This window comes from Gossypium hirsutum, chromosome A11 (genome assembly GCF_007990345.1).
Source record: "Gossypium hirsutum isolate 1008001.06 chromosome A11, Gossypium_hirsutum_v2.1, whole genome shotgun sequence".
Classification (NCBI taxonomy): Eukaryota; Viridiplantae; Streptophyta; class Magnoliopsida; order Malvales; family Malvaceae; genus Gossypium; species Gossypium hirsutum.
In genome coordinates this window covers 15,105,985-15,128,805 of record NC_053434.1, presented here as the reverse complement: position 1 = coordinate 15,128,805, position 22,821 = coordinate 15,105,985, and the positions used below count along the sequence as shown (strand labels likewise).

General features: G+C 35.5%; 2 non-coding genes across 2 annotated transcripts; both read right to left on the bottom strand.

Moving 5' to 3' along the window:
* Nucleotides 1–4,044: 4,044 nt before the first annotated feature.
* On the bottom strand, nt 4,045–4,151 carry LOC121210238 (small nucleolar RNA R71). Its single transcript, XR_005905360.1, has one exon. It is a non-coding gene; the product is annotated as a small nucleolar RNA R71 (small nucleolar RNA).
* Nucleotides 4,152–21,175: 17,024 nt separating this feature from the next.
* LOC121210642 (small nucleolar RNA R71) lies at nt 21,176–21,282 on the bottom strand. Its single transcript, XR_005905756.1, has one exon. It is a non-coding gene; the product is annotated as a small nucleolar RNA R71 (small nucleolar RNA).
* Between the last annotated feature and the right edge of the window lie 1,539 nt (nt 21,283–22,821).

Here is a 22,821-nt window from a genome sequence, read left to right as displayed (position 1 = left end):
GTAAACTGAGCCTGTGAATTTTTTTTATTAAATATACATGGAGTGAGTATTTAGATGAATTGAATTTTGAATAAGTAATTTTGCTGAATTAGTAACTAATAAGGTACAAGGACTAAATCATAAAATTTACAAAAGTTAAAATATTTGAGATTTTAATTACTTATGGACTTAAAAAATAATTAAACCAAGACTTGAAATGGTAAATATACCATTTCAAAAGATGGTGGACGGTTAGATATATATATATATTTAATTGTAAAATATGTTAAATTATAAATGTTAATTTAATAAAACATAAATTAATGGAAGTTGTCATCCATTTCTTTCCATCTTTCTTCTAAACCAATTTTGGCTATCAAAGAAAACTTGGGAAGCCATTTTTGAAGGCTTCAATATTTGGTGAAGCTTGTTTTCGTAAATTTTATATTTTTGAGATTGTTGTAACTCAATTTAGCTTACTCATATATTTATTTTTAAAATTTTTAAAGTTTGAAAATGTTTCTATTGATGAATGCTTGAAGTTTTTGATGTTAAATGATTAGATTAGAAGTTTAGATATGAAAAATGACTATTTTGTAAAGTGAAAATTGTTAGTTTTGAATATAGGGACTAAAGTGTAAATATTTTAAAATTTGGTATAAGTTTTTTATAATTATTTATAATAGAGGGCTGTAGAAGGTTGTATTTAAAATCAGTTTAAAAATTGGAGCTCAAATTTGAAAGTGATGACAACTTCTATTTTAGGGACTAAATTGAATAAAATACAAACTTTTTGGGGCATTAGAAAACTAAAATTGGACTGATACATTAATGTAATAGATTGTTATAATATGTTTAGAATTAATAAATAAAATTGAATTATTTTATAGATCGAGAATTTAACCAAACCGAAGATAATCATGGAAAAGCCAAAATTACCAATTAATCCCTAAAGGTTCAATTTGTTTGTTGATCCAATCAAGCGAATTCATATGAGACTTACTTTATTAATTGATGATATATTTGTATTATATTGTTTTGCTTTATAGTGGAATTGTTATTATAATGTTTTTGATATCAAAAGGATTAAATCAAAAAATATGAAATATATAATAGATATAAACAAATATGTACTATCGAATGGTTATGTTGTGAGATGATATTAGTACAAGTTATACTTGTAGCCTTTATTTTGGTAATATGTGATGCTATGAAATATCTATATGTGAAATAGATATTTTCTAGGTAGAAATTGACTAATGGTATGAAGTAAATACTATGGAATTGATGGATTATAAATAGTTGAATGTTATATAATATAAGTTAGATTTGTACAAATTGAGCTTGATTATGAAATTAATATGTATATAGTGATATTACTTAGTTTAAATGTATATGTATAGCTTGGAGCTTACGGTTTGTAACTCTATAAATTAATTCATTTAAATTTCCAGTTTGATCCTTATTTATTCTCGAGTCAACTTAGGAGTTTTCGTAAGCTCGTTTGAGACTCAATTTAGTTTGTAAATCATATTTTGCATGATCTATGAAGTATTTTATTGTTTAATTGAATTTTTAAGCCTACATTGAATGTGATCTATTTTAGTAATTGTAGTAACATTCTGTAGCTCGGGTTCGACGACTGGACCGGGTAAAGGGTGTTACATAAGTTCCGTCAGATGGATTGATTTTCACATTTGAGCTTCATGCTTTCACATTATTAGCATCATTCAAAGCTTAAAGATTTTGTTTAAAAAATTGCCAATTTTAAGTATAGTAAGTTATGTGAGCCATTGTGTGAGCCATTGCTAACATACTTGCCTCAACAATAAAACCTCTATCGAGGTTGAACAAGGCTTCCATATTTATAGCACGAATCTAGCTTCATGATAAACACCAAATTATACATACCTATACCCCAAATACTTGGCATATTTATGGATGTTTATTACTAGATTTGTGGATTTTGGTGCTCTTAATCTGGTTATTTCATGTTTTGTACTCAGGAGAGCACCAAGAGTCAAAAAGAGCCAAAAACAAGCTAAAAAGGGACAAAACAGACCAAATTGAGAAGATCACACGGCCTAAGCCTTGCCACATGGGCATCTCACAAGCCCGTGGCCTTCGGCGGTGTCGACCAAGGTTTTCACGATTCACACGGCCTGACCATTGAACCCACACGGCCGTGTGCAATTTAACAGATTGAACACAGCCTGGCAAACACATCACACGGCAGTGGCACACGGGCGTGTCCCTTTTTCAAAGAGTTGTATTTTACACGAAAAAGGGTATTTAGGGAAGAAGAAAGCCAATCCAAAGCTTATATAAACACCCCAAGTGTGACCTGGAAGGAGTCCGCTTTTTCCAGAACTTTTCTGGAATACAGAACCACACGTCGGGAATTACTTGAAGGAAGCCAGATGATCCATCTCAAAAGCCGGAGCTACTCCAAGACTGAAGATCTCTCTTAGAATTCCTTCAGGGGTTTTAGAGTTTTCTTTATGTTTTGTTATTTTCATACTTTTGAGATGTACTCTTATTTTATTATGAACTAAACCCCTTAGATACCTAAGGGGGATAAAACCTATGGATCTTATTATTATTATCTGAACTGTATGATAAATATTTGATTTGTTCTTAATTATGTGTTCTTAATGCTTGAGTTAATATTCTGGGTATTAATTCATGATTTGATGTGCTTATGAAGAGGAGGAATAGACGCTGCCTAAGAGTAGATTTGGCATAATTAAGCGGAGTTAAGAGTAGATTTGGCATAATTAAGCGGAGTTGATCGAACGCCTAGAAATAGGGTTACGAGATTTTGCCGAATTAGGGTGAAACCTAATATAAGAGTCCATAGAGTGATTTACTGCTTCTCTAGGGGTTTTAATTAAGAAAGAAATTTCGATTAATTCAATAAGGGTTAGACGTTATTAGTCTCGAAAGGGATAATAACATAGGTTAGGGAGTCTCACGGATCAAGTCAAGTGAATAAATCATTCGGTTCAGAGTCAGATAACAAGTGAAATCTAGGTGGATTCCTCATTGGGTGTCGTCTTTATCAATTGCTTCTCTTCAAGTCTTTTTCCAAATTTTCTCTTTGCTTTAATTAAATTAGTTAATTAGTTTAGATAATTAGTTTAATAAACAAAACCTTTTTATTTCTAGGTTAGATAATAAAAAGATAGTTATTACTAGTACTTTTGGTTCCCTTGGGTACGATATCCCGGTCTTACCATTACTATACTATTGTTCGATAGGTGCGCTTGCCTTTTCGTCGTGATAATAGTTAGTCTAGGTTTGATCTTCATTATCAATATTTATTACTTGTTACGAATCACGCGATCAAGTTTTTGGCGCCGTTGCCGGGGAACTGAAATATTATGAACACTAAATTTTTATTACTTTAGCCATTTATTTTTCTTACAATTTTATTTTATTTTATTATTTATTAATTTACTTTTTCTCTCTCTTGGCAGGTTTTTATAGTTTATGACTAGAAGAAACCCATCAGGACCATTACTTTTTGACGAAGAAATCGATCGTACAGTTCGTAGAAATCAAAGAGAAATAAGGCATAGTTTACACTACACGGAGAACGAGTGAGAAGATGATACTCAAACCCCAAGCGAAGAGATGGCCGAAAACCAAGGCAATCAGCTACCTCCTACAATTGCAGGTAATCAAAATCCTACTCCATGTACTATGTATGACTATGCTAAACCTTCTTTAATAGGAACTGAGTCTAGTATAGTTAGACCTACTATTGTTGCGAATAATTTCGAACTAAAACCTAACACAATTCAGATGATACTACAGTTTGTTCAGTTTGATGGTTTGCAGGATGAGGATCCCAACACGCACTTGGCAAAATTTCTTGAATTTTGCAATACATTCAAAATCAATGGCGTTTCTGATGATGCCATTCGTCTTCGGTTATTTCCCTTTTCACTGAGAAACAAAGCTAAACAGTGGTTAAACTTGTTACCACGAGGGTCTATCACTACTTGGGAACAAATGACCAAGAAATTTTTACTAACATATTTTCCGCCAGCTAAAATGGCTAAATTACGTAATGGTATCTCTTCATTCATGCAGATGGATTTAGAAACACTTTACGATGCATGAGAGAGATACAAGTACTTACTGAGAAGGTGCCCTCACCATGGGTTACCACTTTGGCTGCAAGTTCAAACGTTCTACAATGGTGTGAATCCCTCGACAAGACAAATGATTGATGCAGCTGCTGGCGGAACCATCAACAATAAAACACCAGAAGATGCCTATGAATTCATAGAGGAGATGTCATTGAACAACTATCAGTGGCAAGTTATGAGGACAAAGCCAACGAAAGCAGCCAGCGTCTATAACATCGATTCAGTCACCATGCTCTCTAATCAGGTAGAACTTCTCAATAAAAAGATTGACGGTTTACTTGGTTCTACATAGGTACATCTAGTAATGAGGTGTGACTCAAGTGGCGGAGGTGTGCATACAAAATACCAATCCTTCAATCCTACAACTGAAGAAGAACAAGTCAACTATATGGGTAACAATAACTTTAGATCTCAAAATAACCCATACAGTAATACTTCTAATGCAGGTTGGAGGAACCACCCCAATTTTTCCTGGGGAGGTCAAGGAAATTCAAAGCCACAAAATCCTCAAGGTTTTCAACAGCCACCTTATCAACAGGAGAAAAAAGCAAACTTTGAAGAGATGCTTTCTAAATTCATCCCGGTGTCAGAAACCCGTTTCCAAAATACTGAGACAGCACTTAAGAATCAACAAGTATCGATCCAAGGACTCGAAACTCAGATAGGCCAGCTATCCAAACTAATCTCTGAATGACCACAAGGTAGCTTACCAAGTAATACTGAACCTAATCCGTGGGAACACCTCAATGCAATTAGTGCCCAAGATAATGAAGGATTCATTACACCTGAGCCAGAATTACAGCAAGACAATGTGATGAACAAAGGTCGAGGAGAGGTAAACAATAATGATCCCAAACAGGTAACTACAAATCATGAACCTCGTGTGCCATATCCTAAAGCGATGACGAAAGACAGAACAGAAGAACAATTCGATAAGTTTGTCAAACTCTTTAAGAAATTACATATTAACTTACCCTTTATTGAAGTTCTTTTGCAGATGTCCAATTCAGCGAAATTCTTAAAGGAACTTCTGAGCAATAAAAGGAAATTAGACGCTACATCGCATGTGGAACTTAATGCAGTCTGCTCAGCTATTCTAAAGAATGAGCTACCTAACAAATTAAAAGATCCAGGGAGTTTTACAATTCCTTGTTTGATTGGTAGTCTATCTATGAATAATGCTTTAGCTGATCTAGGGGCAAGTATAAATGTTATGCCGTATAAAATGTTTAAACGACTAAGTCTCGGTAAACCCAAACAAACTAGGATGAGCATACAATTTGCTGACAAAATAGTTAGATTTCCTAAGGGTATTATTGAAGACGTTCTTGTTAAAATTGATAAATTTATTTACCCAGTAGAGTTCGTTGTCTTAGATATGGATGAGGATAACGAGGTACCTTTAATTTTAGGACGACCATTTTTAGCAACTGCCAGAACCATTATTAATGTAGGCACATGATAGCTAACGCTTCGTGCAGGTGACGACGCAGTAACACTCCAAGCACGCGACTCAGTCTAAACCTCTAAGACTCAAGATAATGCTATAAAACCTGTCGATGATAAAACTAATATTCAATCGTCCTTGTAGGAACTTCCTCGAACCAAGACAACAGAGACAGTGTGGTACTATCATGAAGAGAACAAAGACGTCTATGAAGAACGAAGACTACGGATAGAGAAGCTAGACGAATGGCGAGAACACAAACCGAGAACACATGATAAATCGAAACTATGCAAAAACAAGCCCCGATACCTCTCCTAATCAACTTAAGGTTGGCGATACAGTCTTTCTAGATGCCGTAGATCCCCACATTGTCACTACCACACCAAATGAGGAAATCCCTCTTACGGTACTCAGTATTTTCCCATTCGGTACGGTTGATGTGAGTTATCCCAAGTTCGACACTTTTAAGGTAAACAACACCCGTTTAAAACCTTATTTTAAAATTGACAACAAGAATGAGGAGTATGAACTCCTCGAACCACCATGATCATTCAACGGAGAGGTAAGTGGAGCTTAGACTATAAATAAGCGTTTCTCGGGAGGCAACCCGAGCACTAACATATTTTGATTTCTTTATTTTTATTTTCTAACACTTTAGATCCTTAACTTAATCTTTGAATTGTAAAGTTTTTCAGCACACACGGCCAGACATGTGGCCAAAAAGAGGAAGAAACCACGGCTGTGCGATATGGCCGTGTTGAAGCAGGCCATGATTTTCCTAAAACACGAGGTGCGATAAATCTCCATGACCGTGCGACATGGCCGTGGGTGAACTTGATAGAAGACCACAGGTGTGGGAATGAAAACCCACGAGTGTGCCAAGGACAAGGCTCGATTCTGTTTCTTCGACACGGGTGTGCGACACGCCCGTGCCATTCAGCCGTGTACAACAATACACGGGCATGCTACCATAACACACGGGCGTGGGAGAAGCGAACAAAGTTAGGAACGACCATGCGACATGGTCGTGTGTCACACACGCCCAAGACACACGGGCGTGGGACAGTAGCTGGGTACGACCTAAATTGAAAAATTCAGGCTCACCTTCAAAGTACACGGGCGTGACCCTAGGCTGTGTGTACCTTCCCTATATAAACAAACTACTGTTCATCCTCTCCCCCCTTTCAAAACCCTAGCCGAAAACTTAATCTATTTAATCATTCTAGCAACTTTTACACTTTTTTCAATTTAGTCCTTTTTATTTAATTGACTACCCAAACGTTAAAATTTTCTAACGAAATTTTAATACCACAATACCAACATTTCATAAATATTTATAAAAATATTTTTGACTCATTTTTACGAGATCGAGCTCTCGATACCTTATTTTTACCCAATTTCTTCAATAAATTTTTAAATTTTTTTCTAATTAACCACTAAATCGGTACAATTTTTCTATCGATATTTTCATACGACTTTCCTATCATATTAATATTCATGCAAAAATTTTTAAAATAAATATTCTTTTTAAATCGAATTTGTGGTTACAAAACTACTATTTCGATAACCCTGAATTTAGGCCATTACAACTTCCCCCTTTAAGGATTTTCGTCCTCGAAAATCTTACCAGTAAAGAGGTTTGGGTATTGTTTCCTCATTGCCTCCTCCGATTCCCATGTTGCTTCTTCAATCTCGTGCTTTTTCCATATTATTTTTACCAAATTTATATTTTTGTTTCTGAGCTCCTTTGTCTCTCGTGCCAAAAATTTGACTAGTTCTTCACTATAAGTCATATCAGGCTGAATTTCAACCTCTGTCAGGGAAATAACATGTGACGGATCTGAGCGGTAACTCTATAGCATAGATACATGAAATACATTATGAATTTTTTCAAGCTCTAGTGGTAAGCTAACCGATAGGCAACCGGTCCAATCTGTTCCGTAATCTCATATGGCCCGATGAACCGTGGGCTCAATTTACCCTTTCGACCAAATCGAAGTACTTTCTTCCGTAGTGATACCTTTAAGAATACCTTGTCGTCGACTTGAAATTCAATCTCTTTTCGGTTCAGGTCGGCGTAGGGTTTTTGACTATCAGAGGCTGCTTTTAAGCTTTTCTGAATCACTTTTACTTTTTCTTCGGTTTCTCGAATCAACTCAACCCCATATAACTTTTTCTCGCTAACCTCTATCCGATACAATGGAGTTCTACATTTTCTACCATACAAAGCTTTATACGGAGCCATTTTAATACTGGACTGGTAACTGTTATTATAGGCAAATTCAATCAAAGGTAAATACTTTTCCCAGTTACTTTCAAATTCTAGTACATAGCATCGAAACATGTCCTCTAATACCTGAATTACTCATTCAGATTGGCCATCTGTCTGAGGATGAAAAGCAGTGCTAAAATACAACTAGGTACCTAGAGCTTCTTGTAACTTGTCCCAAAAACGAGGCGTACATCGGGGATCTCTATCAGAGATAATGGAGATTGGCATTCCATGTAGCCTGACAATCTCAGATATATATAGTTCAGCCAACTTATCTAATGAATAATCCATACGTACCGGGATGAAGTGCGTTGATTTTGTTAATCGATCAATGATCACCCAAATGGCATCTTTCTTATTCGGTGACAATGGTAATCCCAGCACAAAATCCATAGTAATTCTTTCCCATTTCCGTTCTGGTATAGTAATTGGCTGGAGTAATCCCAAGGGTACCTGATGTTCTGCTTTGACCTGTTGACATATCAGACATCATGATACAAACTCAGAAATATCACGTTTCATACCTGGCCACCAGTACATCTTATTCAAATCATTATACATTTTATTACTTCCCGGATGTAAGGACATAATACCGCTGTGTGCCTCGTGTAAAATCTTCTGTACAAGCTCTGAATTCTTCGGTACACATACTTTGCCTCTGAATAATAAACAACCATCAGTCCCAATCTGAAATTTTGAATCATTACTTGACTCACATTGTACCCGTTTAGCTTGTAACTTTTTATCATTTTTCTAAGCTTCACATATTTGATGTAGAAATGTCGGTTTAACTCTCAACTAAGCTATGACTGAACCATCATCAACCAAAGGCAATCGGGCATTCATAGCTCGCAAAGTAAACAGAGATTTTTGAATTAAAGTATTAGCAACAACATTAGCCTTACTCGATGGTAATCAATAATCAAATCATTGTCCTTTATCAATTCAAGCCACCTGTGCTGTCTCAAATTTAGATCTTTCTGCGTCATCAGATATTTCAGACTTTTATGATCAGTATAGATATGATATTTCTTACCATAAAAGTAATGCCGCCATATTTTTAGTGCAAATACAATATCAGCTAATTCAAGATCATGCATTAGGTAATTTCTTTCATGTGGCTTAAGTTGTCTTGAAGTATAGGCTATAACTTTACCTTTTTGCATCAAGACACAACCTAAACCATTTAACGAAGCATCGCTATAAATTATAAATTCCTTACCTGGCTCAGGCTGCATTAGTACAGGTGCTTTTGTCAATAGATCTTTCAGTCTATCGAAGCTCTGCTGGCATTCATCAGTCCACTCAAATTTAACATCTTTCTGCAATAGTCGAGTCATCGAAGAAGCTATCATAGAGAACCCCTGTACAAATCTCTGATAATACCCAACTAGACCTAGAAAACTTCTGACTTCAGATTCATTCTTCGGTGGACTCCAATTAGCAATGGCTGAAATTTTACTCAGGTCTACTATGATGTTTTCAGCAGATATAATATGCCCAAGAAAACTCATCTCTTAGAGCCAATATTCACATTTACTAAATTTAGCATACAATTTCTTTTCACGCTGGATTTTCAATACAATTCTTAGATAATTTGCATGCTCATTTTCATCTCGAGAATAGACCAGGATATCATCAATAAAAAAAAACACGAACCTGTCTAAGTATGGTCTGAATATTCGATTCATCAGGTCCAGAAATATTGCTGGTGCATTAGTCAACCCAAACGACATAATAAGAAACTCATAATGCCCGTACCTGGTTCTGAAAGCTGTCTTCGGTACATCTGACTCCTTTACCCGTAACTGATAGTAGCTCAACCGGAGATCAATCGTTGAAAATACAGTGGCACCCTTCAACTGGTCAAATATATCATCAATTCGAGGCAACAAGTACTTATTCTTTATAGTGACTTTGTTGAACTGCCAGTAATTAATACATAATCTTAAAGACCCGTCCTTCTTTTTCACAAACAGAACCGAAGCTGTAATACCCCCTAACCCTTTCCAGCATTGGAATAGGATTACGGAGCATTACTGGTCACTACGGTTTATAACACGAATCAAATAAAGTTAAATATTATATAGTTCAGTAATATATCTTATTGACTCCTTTTTGTGGACATTCAAGGCCCATAAAGGATGTTAAGAACAAATCAGAATTCAATCAGAAGCTTATAAACTTTTTCGTAAAATTTCCAAAATTTCTCTTAATGAACAGTAACACACGCCCGTGTGGTTTAGATACACGCCCGTTTTGTCACCCTGTATGACTCACACAGCTTGGACACGTCTGTGTCCTTTACTCGTATACTTCTCTGACTTATTATTTTGAACAAATTAGTTTCACACGGCTAAGGCACACACCCGTGTGCTTTGCCCGTGTGCAATTAATTTCAGTTTGAATCTAGTGTAGTTTTCGCACGGCCAAGCACATGTCCGTGTGCTGTAACCGTGTGCTTTACACGGCTGAGACACACGCTCGTGTCTTTGCCCGTGTGGCGATACCTGAGTATTCTGTTTTCATTAATAAAGATGTAGGGGACACACGGCCTAATCAAATGCCCGTGTATAAGCCGTGTGTCTCACACGGTTTGATCACACGCCCGTGTGCCAGGCCGTGTGGACTCAAAATGAGCCTTATAATTTAAAATTACCAACCCTACAAGCTTTGATTTGCGAGTAACTTAAAATCCAATCTTTCAACCAATCCAAAACATGATTAAATACATCTAATACACATTTAAAACCACCAGTATAACGATCTAACTCATGGATTTCAGTAACTATTTAACATAGAATTTCCAAACATTATACTTAACACTATCTAAAATTAATTCAAAATAAACTATATAAAACACTATGTTATAAATATCAATTGTGCATATATGGAATAACCATTATCATCTTTACACTAATAACATTCTCACTAATAGTAACTTTAAAAGACAACCTAGGTACATGCCATTTCTTAAAATAAGGTACATCACCTAGTATTTGAGTTCGGGCTTATCTTGGATGCTGAGTTGTTAGTCACTTTTGTACTTAACCTGCGCACGGAAACAAACCGTACGCTAAGTATTCACTCAGTGGTATTTCTATAAACCAACACTTAAACAATTATTAACACAAAATGCATTTAAGATACTATTTTCAAATCTAATAGCACTAATTATATTCACGTTTTTTTTCTCAATGCAACATTCAGTTCAATTTTATATCAGTCAATATCAGTCGATTTCCAGTACAATAGCACAGTCATATAGTTGTCCAGTATAGTTAATTTTCCCCTACTAACATAATTCAGACTTTGGCAGATACACGGATCCAACCAACACACCAGTACGGCACAATGTGCCTCATCGACTTTGCCGAAGTAAACAGTAGCAGTACGGTACATAGTACCTTATTGGATAAAACCGAAGTAACAGAAACAGTACGGCCCACAAAGTGTCTCATCGACACGAAGTTGAAGTAACAGTACGACACTATTAGTGCCTCATTGACACAAGGTCGAAGTATCCCTGTACACTTCCAATCCTATGGCATGCCAATTATATCCAACCTAGCCCGACACTGTTAATAAGGTATTCATTTCACTTTAATTTTCAGATAACCATCAATATACATTTCGGTTTAGATATTCACAACTCAAATCAATTCAATACAATAATAACAATACTTACCTCTATACCACTTACCATATATATATAATAAATGCAAAAATAATTATTAAGTTTGGTTTATAGAAATACAAACCTAAATTTTTCAGATTGCTCATTGCCAACTTTCTCTTTTCCTTTCTTTGTAGATGTCTCCGGTACTACGTTAACTACGGAAATTAAACAATTCGTACTATTAATACAACAATAATTCACAATAAATAATTGAATTTCTATGTAATTCATAACTAAAATTTTAATTTAATGCTAATTAACACATTTACTTTTATCACTCAATTCATACTTCATTTCTATTCAATTTCCTATTATATTCTCCTTAAACATTGAATATTCACGGTAATACCCTAATCTCAAGTTTCTTTCAACTTAGTCCCTCAAACATGAAACTTATAGCTTCTTTTATAATTTAATCCCTTAAGCAATTCTAGCTTGAAATTTATTCAATTAAATCCCTAATTCAACAATTTTTTCAACATAACCCATGTCTAAAAATCATCTAACTTTCAAAATTTCCACTGACATCAAGTAATATTTGTCTCTAAGACTCCAAAAATATCAAAATTATAAAGAAAGGGACTTAATTGACTTACCAAATTAAACTTTAAGTTTCAAAACCCTAATTTTTCCCTTTTTCTTTTCTCCTTGCTTTTTCTCCCAATTCCTTCTCTGTTTCGTTTCGTTTCGTTTCGTTTCTATTCCTTTTTCTTTTTCTTTGTTTATTTCTTTTATTTCTTTTATGTTTTATTATATTATTCAATTATTATATTAATATATTATTATATTATATACTTAAGTATTAAGTCTAAATATATATTATACATACACATGGAATAATATTTTCCATACATTTGGCACTATTTCTTTTTATGAGTTATTAGCTAATTTAGCCCCTTCAATTTTCTTTAGTTTATAATTAAACTTTTACACTATATTCAATCTAGTCCTTATACTAAATTAACCTTAATTCAAGCTAATTCACCTAGACAAAATCTAATTAATCACTCAACTAACATTTGTAAATATTTCTAATAAATATTTACAAACCCAATTTTCTATAATAGTAAGCCAGAAACTCGATTTCCGATACCCATAAATTTCGGGTCATTACAGGAGCACCCCAAGGTGAATGACTCGGTCAGACAAAACCCCTGTCAACAAGTTCTTGCAACTGTGTCTTTAAATCCTTTAATTTCGTAGGAGCCATACGATACAGAGCTATGGAGATCAGAGTAGTTCCCGGAATCAGATCTATAGAAAATTTCACTTCTCTTTCTGGTGGCAACCCAGTAATTCCTCTGGAAACACATCGAAAAATTCACATGCAACTGGCACTGCCTGTATCTTTGATTCAGATACCTTAGTGTCTAACACATATGCCAAATAAACATCATACCCTTTTCTGACACACCTCTGAGCTGTCAAAACTGAAATCACATCAGATAATCCCTGTGTCTGATCAGATTTAACCCGGAGTAATTCACCATTCTAACACTTCAGCATAATATATTTCTTTTTACAGTTTACTACTGCATCATGATGAGTTAACCAATCCATGCCCAATATTACATCAAACTCATCAAAAGGCAATAACATTAAGTCATCCAGGAAACAAATACCTTTTACCATTAGCGAACAATTTTTACAAATTTTATCCACCATTACAGACTGGCCCAGGGGTTCGAAACTTTAACCACAAATCAAGTAGGTTCAACAGATAAATTTTTAACAAATACTAATTTTGTGCATATGTATGAATGTGTGGAGCCAGGATTAATTAATGCAATAATATCAGTATCAAGTAAAGAAAATGTACCAGTAATTACATCTGGTGTGGAGGCATTTTCTCTGGCACGAATAGCATATGTCTTGGCTGATGTTCGTGCCTTAGATCTGCCTCTAGTATCTTTTGTAACTCCTCGGCTACCACTAACATTACCGGTAGGCTGAGGTTATCTACCCCTTGAAGCAGGATTACTCCCCCCTAAATAAATTCCGTCCTTGAAATTTACCTGAAAAGAGATGGGGGTATTGAGATCTCATTGTATCCTCTGGTTCCCACGTTGCTTCTTCAATGTTATGACTTTTCCATAGTACTTTCACTAATGGGACCTGTTTTTACGCAATTCCTTTACCTCTCGGGCTAATATTTTAATCGGTTCCTCTTTATATGATAAATCAGGTCGAATTTTAAATCCTCCGTAGAAATAATGTGAGAAGGATCTGATCGATATCTTCTGAGCATTGAAACATGAAAAACATCATGAATCTTCTGTAATTCCGGAGGTAAAGCCAATTGATAGGCAACCAATCCAACTATTTTCACAATCTCGTATGGTCCAATATAACGTGGACTCAATTTACCTTTCTGACCAAATCTCAGAATTTTCTTCCAAGGAGAAACTTTGAGAAATACTTTGTCCCCAACTGAATACTCAATGTCCCGACATTTCAAATCTGCATACGATTTTTTCCTGTCAAAAGCTATTGTCAGTCTTTCTCGAATTTTCTTAACAGTACCCTCTCTTTCTCGAATCAATTCTGGTCCAATCACTTTCTTCTCATTCAATTCTGTCCAACACACTGGTGATCGACATCTTTGACCATATAGAGCTTCATATGGAGCCATTTGAATACTTGATTAGAAACTATTATTATATACAAATTCGGCTAACGGTAAATAACGTTCCTAACCTGATTTAAAATCAATGATACAAGCTCGGAGCGTATCTTCTAAAATCTGGATAACTCTTTCTGACTGACTATCGGTCTGTGGATGAAAAGTTGTACTAAAATGAAGTCGAGTACCAAGAGACTCATGTATCTGTTTCCAAAACCTCGATGTAAATGGTAGATCCCGATCAGAGATTATCGATACAGGAATACCATGCAGTCTCACAATTTCCCGGATGTAAGTTTCTGCAAATTTCTGAAGTGGCCAATCCGTTCTGACTACTACAAAATAAGCTGACTTTGTAAGCCGATCAACAATCACCCAAATAGCATTTTTCTTACTTGATGACAATGGTAACCCTGTTACAAAGTCCATTGTGATGCAGTCTCATTTCCATTCAGGAATATTAATAGGCTGAAGTAAAACAATTGGAACTTGATGCTCGACTTTAACTCGCTGACATGTCAAACATTTAGTCACAAATTCCACTATATCCCTCTTCATACCTAGCCACCAATACAGTTCCCATAAATCTCGATACATTTTTGTTCCTCCAGGATGTAATGCGAATGGACTATCATGTGCTTCTCGAAGTATCAACTCTCTCAATTCTAAATCAATCGAGACACAAATCCGATTACGAAATCTCAGACAATCATGTTCATTAATTCTGAAATTCTCTGCTACACCACTCTGAACCATTTCTTTCCTCTTCATTAGCTTGTCAGATTCTAACTGAGCTGACTTGATTTGTTTGAACATCACTGGTTTAATTTTTAATTCAGCCAATAAACCTCCATCATCACTAATACTAAGTTGTGTAAACATCGCCTGCAACTTGATTGCAGCTTTTCTACTTAATGCGTCAGCTACCACGTTAGCTTTACTCGGATGATAGTCAATAACACAATCATAATCTTTTAGAAGTTCTATCCACCGACGCTGTCTCAAATTCAACTCTTTCTGTGACAGAAGATACTTGAGACTTTTATGATCAATGTAGATATTGCATTCCTCACCGTACAAATAATGTCTTCAGATCTTCAGAGCAAAAACCACAGGTGCCAGTTCCAAATCATGAGTTGGATAATTACGGTCATGCGGTTTCAATTATCGTGAAGCATAAGCTATCACTTTCCCACTTTGCATTAGTACACATCCGAGACCATTTAAAGAAGCATCACTATACATAATGAAATCTTTTCCTGATTCTGACAAAGTCAATACCAGTGCCTCAGTTAACATCTGCTTTAATGTTTCGAAACCTTTCTGACACTGCTCATTTTAAACAAATGGAACATTCTCATTCCAAAAAAATGGAACATTCTTTTGTAATTTCGTCATTGGTAAAGCTATTTTTGGAAATCCATTAATAAACCTTTGATAATATCCAGCCAATCCGAGAAAACTACGTACCTCTAACACATTTTTGGGAGTTTTTCGCTGCACAATTGCTTCAATTTTCTTTGGATCCACTCTAATTGCATCTGCTGATACCACATGACCAAGAAATACTACCTCTGACAGCCAAAATTCATATCTACTCAATTTACCATACAATTATTTCTCTCGTAATGTTTGCAAAACAATTCAAAAATGCTGATCATGTTCAGATTCAGTATTTGAATATACCAAAATGTCATCAATAAAGACTACTACAAATTGATCCAAGTACGGTTGAAAAATTCGATTCATAAGATCCATAAAAGTAGCTAGAGCATTTGTTAATTCAAATGGCATCACCAAGAATTCATAATGCCCATACGGTGATTGAAACGCTATCTTTGGTACATCATTTTCTTTCACCTTTTAACTGATAGTAGCCCAATCTTAAATCAATCTTCAAAAACACATAAGCTCCTTTCAAATAATCAAATAAATCATCAATACGAGGTTACAAGTATTTCTTCTTGACGGTCACCTTGTTCAACTGTCGATAATCAATACATAACTGCATCGAACTGTCTTTCATCTTAACAAATAACACTGGAGCTCCCCACGGTGATGTATTAGGTCGTATAAAACCTCGATCCAATAAATCTTGCAGCTGTACCTTCAAATCCTTCAACTCAATTGGTAACATACGATATGGAGGTATTGACACTGAATCTATGCCTGGATAAACTTCAACCACAAATTCAACTTCCCAGTCAAGAGGTAATCTAGGTAATTCTTCAGGGAATATATCAGGAAATTCACATACAAGTCGAATTTTACTACATTTACTTTCCACCAAATCCGAGTTAATAACATATGCTAGGAAAGCAATACAACCTTTATAAAGAAGGTTACTAGCTTTAAATCGCCGAGATTATACGAACTGTTCCACTGGTCCAAATACCATTTACTTCAAACTTATCTCCGTTTTCATTCTGAAGAATCAACTTCTTTTTATAACAGTCTAAAATTATTCAATGTTTTGATAGCTAGTCCATACCCAGTATAATGTCAAAGTCGCCAAATGGCATGATTAATAGACCAATAGGAAAAATTTTATCTTGAATCATTAACGGACTTCTTTGACATATTTGATTCGCTAACATTATTTGCCCTAGAGAACTAGACACCTCTATTGTTACTTTAGACAGTTCAAGTTTTAATTTTCCCGTCTCAACTAGTTTTGTATTAACATAAGAATGTGACGATCCCGGGTCTATTAAAACATAAATGAGTTCTGAATGTAATAGAAATATATCTGTCACCACATTATGTGCATCCCTTTCTTTACGAGTTCTTACAATATATACTCGAGTTGAGGCTCTAACTTCCGATTGTTGAGTGGCAACTTCACTTGTTCTTCTAATACCTCCTCTACTAACTGAACCACCTCTGCCTGACCCTCGACCTTTGTAAGTAGATTCAGATTTTTGCGATACTGTTGGTGCTACTTTATTAATCTTTGAACAGTCTTTTACAAAATGATCAGTGGATCCACATCAGAAATAACCTCCTATAAATCTCTAGCACTCACCCTGATGTTTATTCCCACAATGTTGACATTCCGGAATTTTAGTATTTCTAGATGGCCCTCTAACACTACTAGTTGAAACTGTCGTCTGTCTACCACGATTTCTGTCGCTTTTATTTGATCTAGAACCAAATCTTTCACTGCTTCAAAATTCTTTTGATCTCTTAACTTTTGGATTAGAGCTTGTAGTTCCGAGACACTTCCCAAGTGAACGAAAAATTTCATGCTTTTTGTCTAACCCCAACACTTATTCTACCATTTTGGCTCTTTCAATTAAATCCTCAAATTCAGTAATCCATAAAGATACCAATTGAAATAGTAATTCATCACGCAATCCTCGTAAAAACTATTTGCATCTATTAGTTTCAGTAGGTACAAATTCAGTTGCATATCTACTCAATCTCAAAAATTTCCATTCATAATCTGCTACAGACATCTCGCATTGTTTCAACATTAAGAACTCCTGTTTTCTGTCTTCCATATACAATTCTCCCAAATATTTCTTTTGAAATTATCTTAGAAAGAATTCCCAACTTATCTGTTCCTCCTGTATATGTTGAGTTACCGATTCCCACCACACGTACGCTTCTCCTGGTAATAAAGAAACGGCACACAATAAGCTTTCCTGTAGGGTACATTCAAGTTGCTTCAGGATTCTCTTTGTAGTTTCTATCTAGTTTTCAGCTATAGACGGGTCAACTCGCTTTGATTCCAAAAATTTGGTAGCACCATACATCTGCAACTCTTTAATCAGAGCTCGTCGAGTAGTAGGGGTAGGAGTTATAGTAGGTATAGTTCCTACTACTCTTTGAAGAGCATTAGCTATCACTCTGAATATCTCTGTATTATCTCTTTCTCTAGTACCACTCCTTCCAACGTTTGACGGTTGATTACCTACTGAATTTACAGTAGGTGTTGCAGATTCTAATTCATTCATATCATACGGTTCATTATCTTCACTATACATTTCTTGATCAGTTTCTTCAATATTTTCATCAGACATCTTTAACTATAAAAAAAAAATTCAGTATTTGTATATATATCAACATCCAATCCTGACTCAAATTTAACTCAATAATGGCATGTACCTTTAGACTCAGTTCCGTACTCAATTTGACCTAGAATCATCTAAACTTGAATAGCTCTAATACCACTAAATGTAATACCCTCTAACCCTTTCCAGCATCGGAATAGGATACGGAGCATCACCAGCCACTACGGTTTATAACATGAATCAAATAAAGTTAATCGTTATATAGTTCAGTAATATATCTTATTGACTCCTTTTTTGTGGACATTCAAGGCCCATAGAAGATGTTAAGAACATATCAAAATTCAATCAGAAGCTTATAAACTTTTTCGTAAAATTTCCAAAATTTCTCTTAATGAACAGTACCACACGCCCGTGTGGTTTTGGAGACTGGAAACACAAAAATTTATATACTTTTTCATACCTAATTCTACTTAAATTCATGCAAATTCGGTTAAATTCTTGTAAAAAAATTAAATATTATAAAATAATTAACTTATGAACATTATGAATTTTAATTAATTTTATAGTTAATTTTGATTAAATTTGGTTATTTTTTACAGAATTACACAATTAGAGAAAAAGGGCCCGGTGAACACTGCGAGAAGAAAAAACCGAGAGTAATTTGAAGTATCGAGGCCAATAAATTTCCAGCCCAAGACAGTCCAGAAATGTGTATTAATTCATAATTAAATTAATTTTAATTTATTTCCTATTTAATTTAGGTTAAATGAATTAATTTTAATTAATTACGAAGAAAGGGCCTAGTGAACCGCACTGGTTGAACCGAATGAAATGAGCCGAACCAGCCACTAATTGGGCTGACCAGAATCGTCCATTGGCTGACCCAAATAAAAAAATTATCTGATAAAATATTCTTGCAAAAAGGCCATTGAAAAACCTCCAAATTGCGTTCAAACCGCACCTTTATTTTAGGATTTGTAGATTTGCCCCAGCCTATTTTTAGCAAGGTTGAAAGCTTCAACCTTGCCATGTGTGTGGCCGGCCATGGGAGGGCTCTCTTGGCTGCTGAATTTGCTATTTTTAACAGGCCTCTTCAGCTATAAAAGCCACCCTATGCTGCCTATTTCAAAGCATCCCTCAACATCCCTCATTCCACAACATTCTCTCATCCTCTCTTCACTTCTCTCAAGTTTCCTCTCCATTTTTCCATCCCATTTTCCCTTCCTCTTGTGCCTATTTCCTCTCTTGAGAAAGAGGTGTTCTTCAGCCATATTGGGCTGCAATCAAGGATTCATAGAAGCCTTGCTCGCCGAAGACAACGGAGCAACAGTCGACCCGCAGAGAAACACTGGATTTGCTTTCTGTTCCCTTTCTTTTTAATTTCTGTTGTTTTTATGATGAACATATCTATGAAAATATTGTTGTTGAAATGGTTATTTTAATCAATTTAGCTTGAATTTAATTCGTTTTGGGTTGATTATATTTTGCCTACTTGAATTATTAAAATAGTGTTTATGCTGTTATAGGCCTCAATGAAATGCTTGATTAAGTAAAATCATGCTTAGGTTATCTGGCGTTATAAACTAAAGAATTAATTGTTTAAACGGATTGAAGTTTCAATTAATGGACTCAGTACTTAATCAGTGCATGTTTAATTTTTCTACTGTAACTGAAAATTAAATTAGCATTGTATTTGGCGATACATATGCCTTACATAACTTGCAAGATTGTTGTGATAAAATTGTTTCAAGGTATGACTACTTTGTTACTTCACATAATCTTTTACATGTTTATTAAGTTGAATTAATCGGTTGAATCGACATAGGAATATGCGAGAGATAATTTAATTCAATAAGTATGTATGTGCGATAGCATGTTTACTTTATTAAATCTGTTTAGTCGGTTGAATTGGCATAGGGATATGTTCAAGAGATAAATGGAATTTTAATTAGTAAATATGTTCATAAGTTAGCAAATTACGGGGTTGCCGTGAATTTATTCATAACAGCATAAGCACGAATTTAATATTTCTAAGTTAAATAGGTATAATTAATCTAACACAATTATATCATCTTGATTAAATCTTAATTGGAATCGTGCACTAGAACTCTTTTATTTTATTTAAATTGTTTGCCTAGTTTTAAAATCTTAGTTTATAAATCACTCTTTTCAAACCAAAATCATTTTTACCTCACCAAAGTGTTTTAATTAATTTCATAAATATCGCTTTTTACAGTCCCTGTGGGTACGATAACTCGACATTTACTTGTCACTTTATTACTTGTTACGATTGCATACACTTGCACATTTCCACCGTTCCAAGTTTTTGGCACTGTTGCGGGGAACTGTTTTAAAAAAAACATTATTTGTGAATTTATTTTTACATTTTGGTTCTTTTATTTTCCTGTTCAATTATACTTACTTAATTAATTCTTCTCCGATTATTTCAGGTGTTTATGAGTATTTACCAAATTATCGACTTACTCCCAGTGGACCTTGAAATAGAACGAACCTTTCGCCAATGAAGAAGACAAGCGAATCAGAGAAGGACCGAAGAAATGAATTTCGAGAATATCAATCAAGGAAACGGAGCAAACCTTGCTCAAAATCCTATCCTTATTACTGATGTTAGGGATAAAGCTTTACGACAATATGACGTGCCCGTTTTTAATGACCTTAATCCAGGTATTAGAAGACCTGAGATCGAGGCACAACAATTCGAGCTGAAGCCAGTCGTGTTCCAAATGCTTCAGACAGTGGGCCAGTTCAGTGAAATTCCTACTGAAGATCCTCATCTTCATTTAAGATTGTTTATGGAGGTGAGCGACTCTTTCAAGCTAGCCGGAGTACCTGAAGATGCATTACGATTAAAACTGTTCCCGTACTCGCTGAGAGACAGAGATCGAGCCTGGTTAAACTCACTACCATCGAACTCAATTTCTACATGGCAAGAGTTAGAAGAGAGATTTCTTGTGAAGTATTTCCCACCTAGCAAGATTGCTAAGCTGAGAAATGAGATTACTGCTTTCCAACAAATGGATGATGAGTCCTTGTATGAGGCATGGGAAAGATTCAAAGAGTTATTACGAAAGTGCCCTCATCACGAAATTTCGCATTGCATCCAAATAAAGACATTTTACAATGGTCTCAACACTCACACAAGGATGGTAGTAGATGCTTCTGCTAACGGTGCTATCTTATCTAAGTCTTACAATGAGGCTTATGAAATCATCGAGAGGATCGCCAGTAACAATTATCAGTAGCTAACCAATTAAGCAACGTCAGGAAGACGAGTTGCTGGATCCATGAAGTGGACGCTCTCACTTCACTTGCATCCCAGGTATCTTTGATATCTTTAATGTTAAAGAATCTTACCACTAATGGGTCTAACAGTTTTGTAGCTCAACCACCTAACCAATATGAGAATATAGCCAGTGTCTATTGTAGGGAAGGACATGTGTTTGAAGAATGTCCGTCAAACCCAGAATCCATGTACTACATAGGTAATCAGAACCAGAACCGAGGAAGGCAAGGGCTGCAATCCAACTTTTACAACCCATCGTGGTAAAATCACCCCAATCTTTCCTGGAGTAACCAAGGGGCTGGAGGCAGTAACAACTATGCCCAACCTAGACCAATCCAGCCGCCTAGTTTTTCACAGCAAGTTCAGAAACCAGTTCAGGCTGAATCGTCCAATAGTTTAGAGAATTTATTGAAGGCATACATGGCGAAGAATGACGCCACTCTAAGGAATTTGGAGAATCAAGTGGGCCAGTTTGCTACTGAACTTAGGAACCGTCCACAAGGTGCTTTACCTAGTGATAAGGAAAACCCGATAAATCCAGGGAAGGATCATTGTAAAGTACTAACATTGAGGAGTGGAAAAACGGTATAGCCCAACATCATTGAAGCTGAAATGGGGCATGCTGAAGCTCAAGATTCGAAAAAAGTTCAACCGAGTGTTAAAGTTCCTGTTCCACTAGAACCAGAACCTGCAATACCTAAAAAGGTAACCTCAGAACCAGCCAATTCTGATCAGCCAACCATTCCATTAGCAGCAGAATTGTTGCCAAAAACAAATCAACTAGTACCAACTCCAGTATATAAACCTCCACCACATTACCCTCAAAGACTCCAAAAGGAAAAACAGGAGGTCCAATTCAAGAAGTTCCTTGACGTACTCAAGCAACTTCATATCAACATCCCATTAGTTGAATCACTTGAACAAATGCCAAATTACGTAAAATTTATGCAAGATATCCTGTCCAAAAAGTGAAGACTTGGAGAATTTGAGACCGTAGCTTTGACGAAGGAATGCAGTGCATATCTTCAAGACAAATTACCCTCTAAGCTGAATGATCCTGGGTGTTTTACCATACCATGCAACATTGGAGAAGCTTATTCTGGTAAGGCACTATGTGACTTGGGCGCAAGTATCAACTTGATGCCTATGTTGATATTTAAGAAATTGGGGATAGGTGAAGTTCGACCTACTACGGTTACACTTCAGCTAGCAGATCGATCCTTAGCACATCCAGAAGGAAAAATCGAGGACGTATTGGTACGTGTAGATAAGTTTATATTTCCTACTGATTTTGTAATTTTAGATTTCGAAGCAGACAACGAAGTACCAATTATCCTGGGGAGA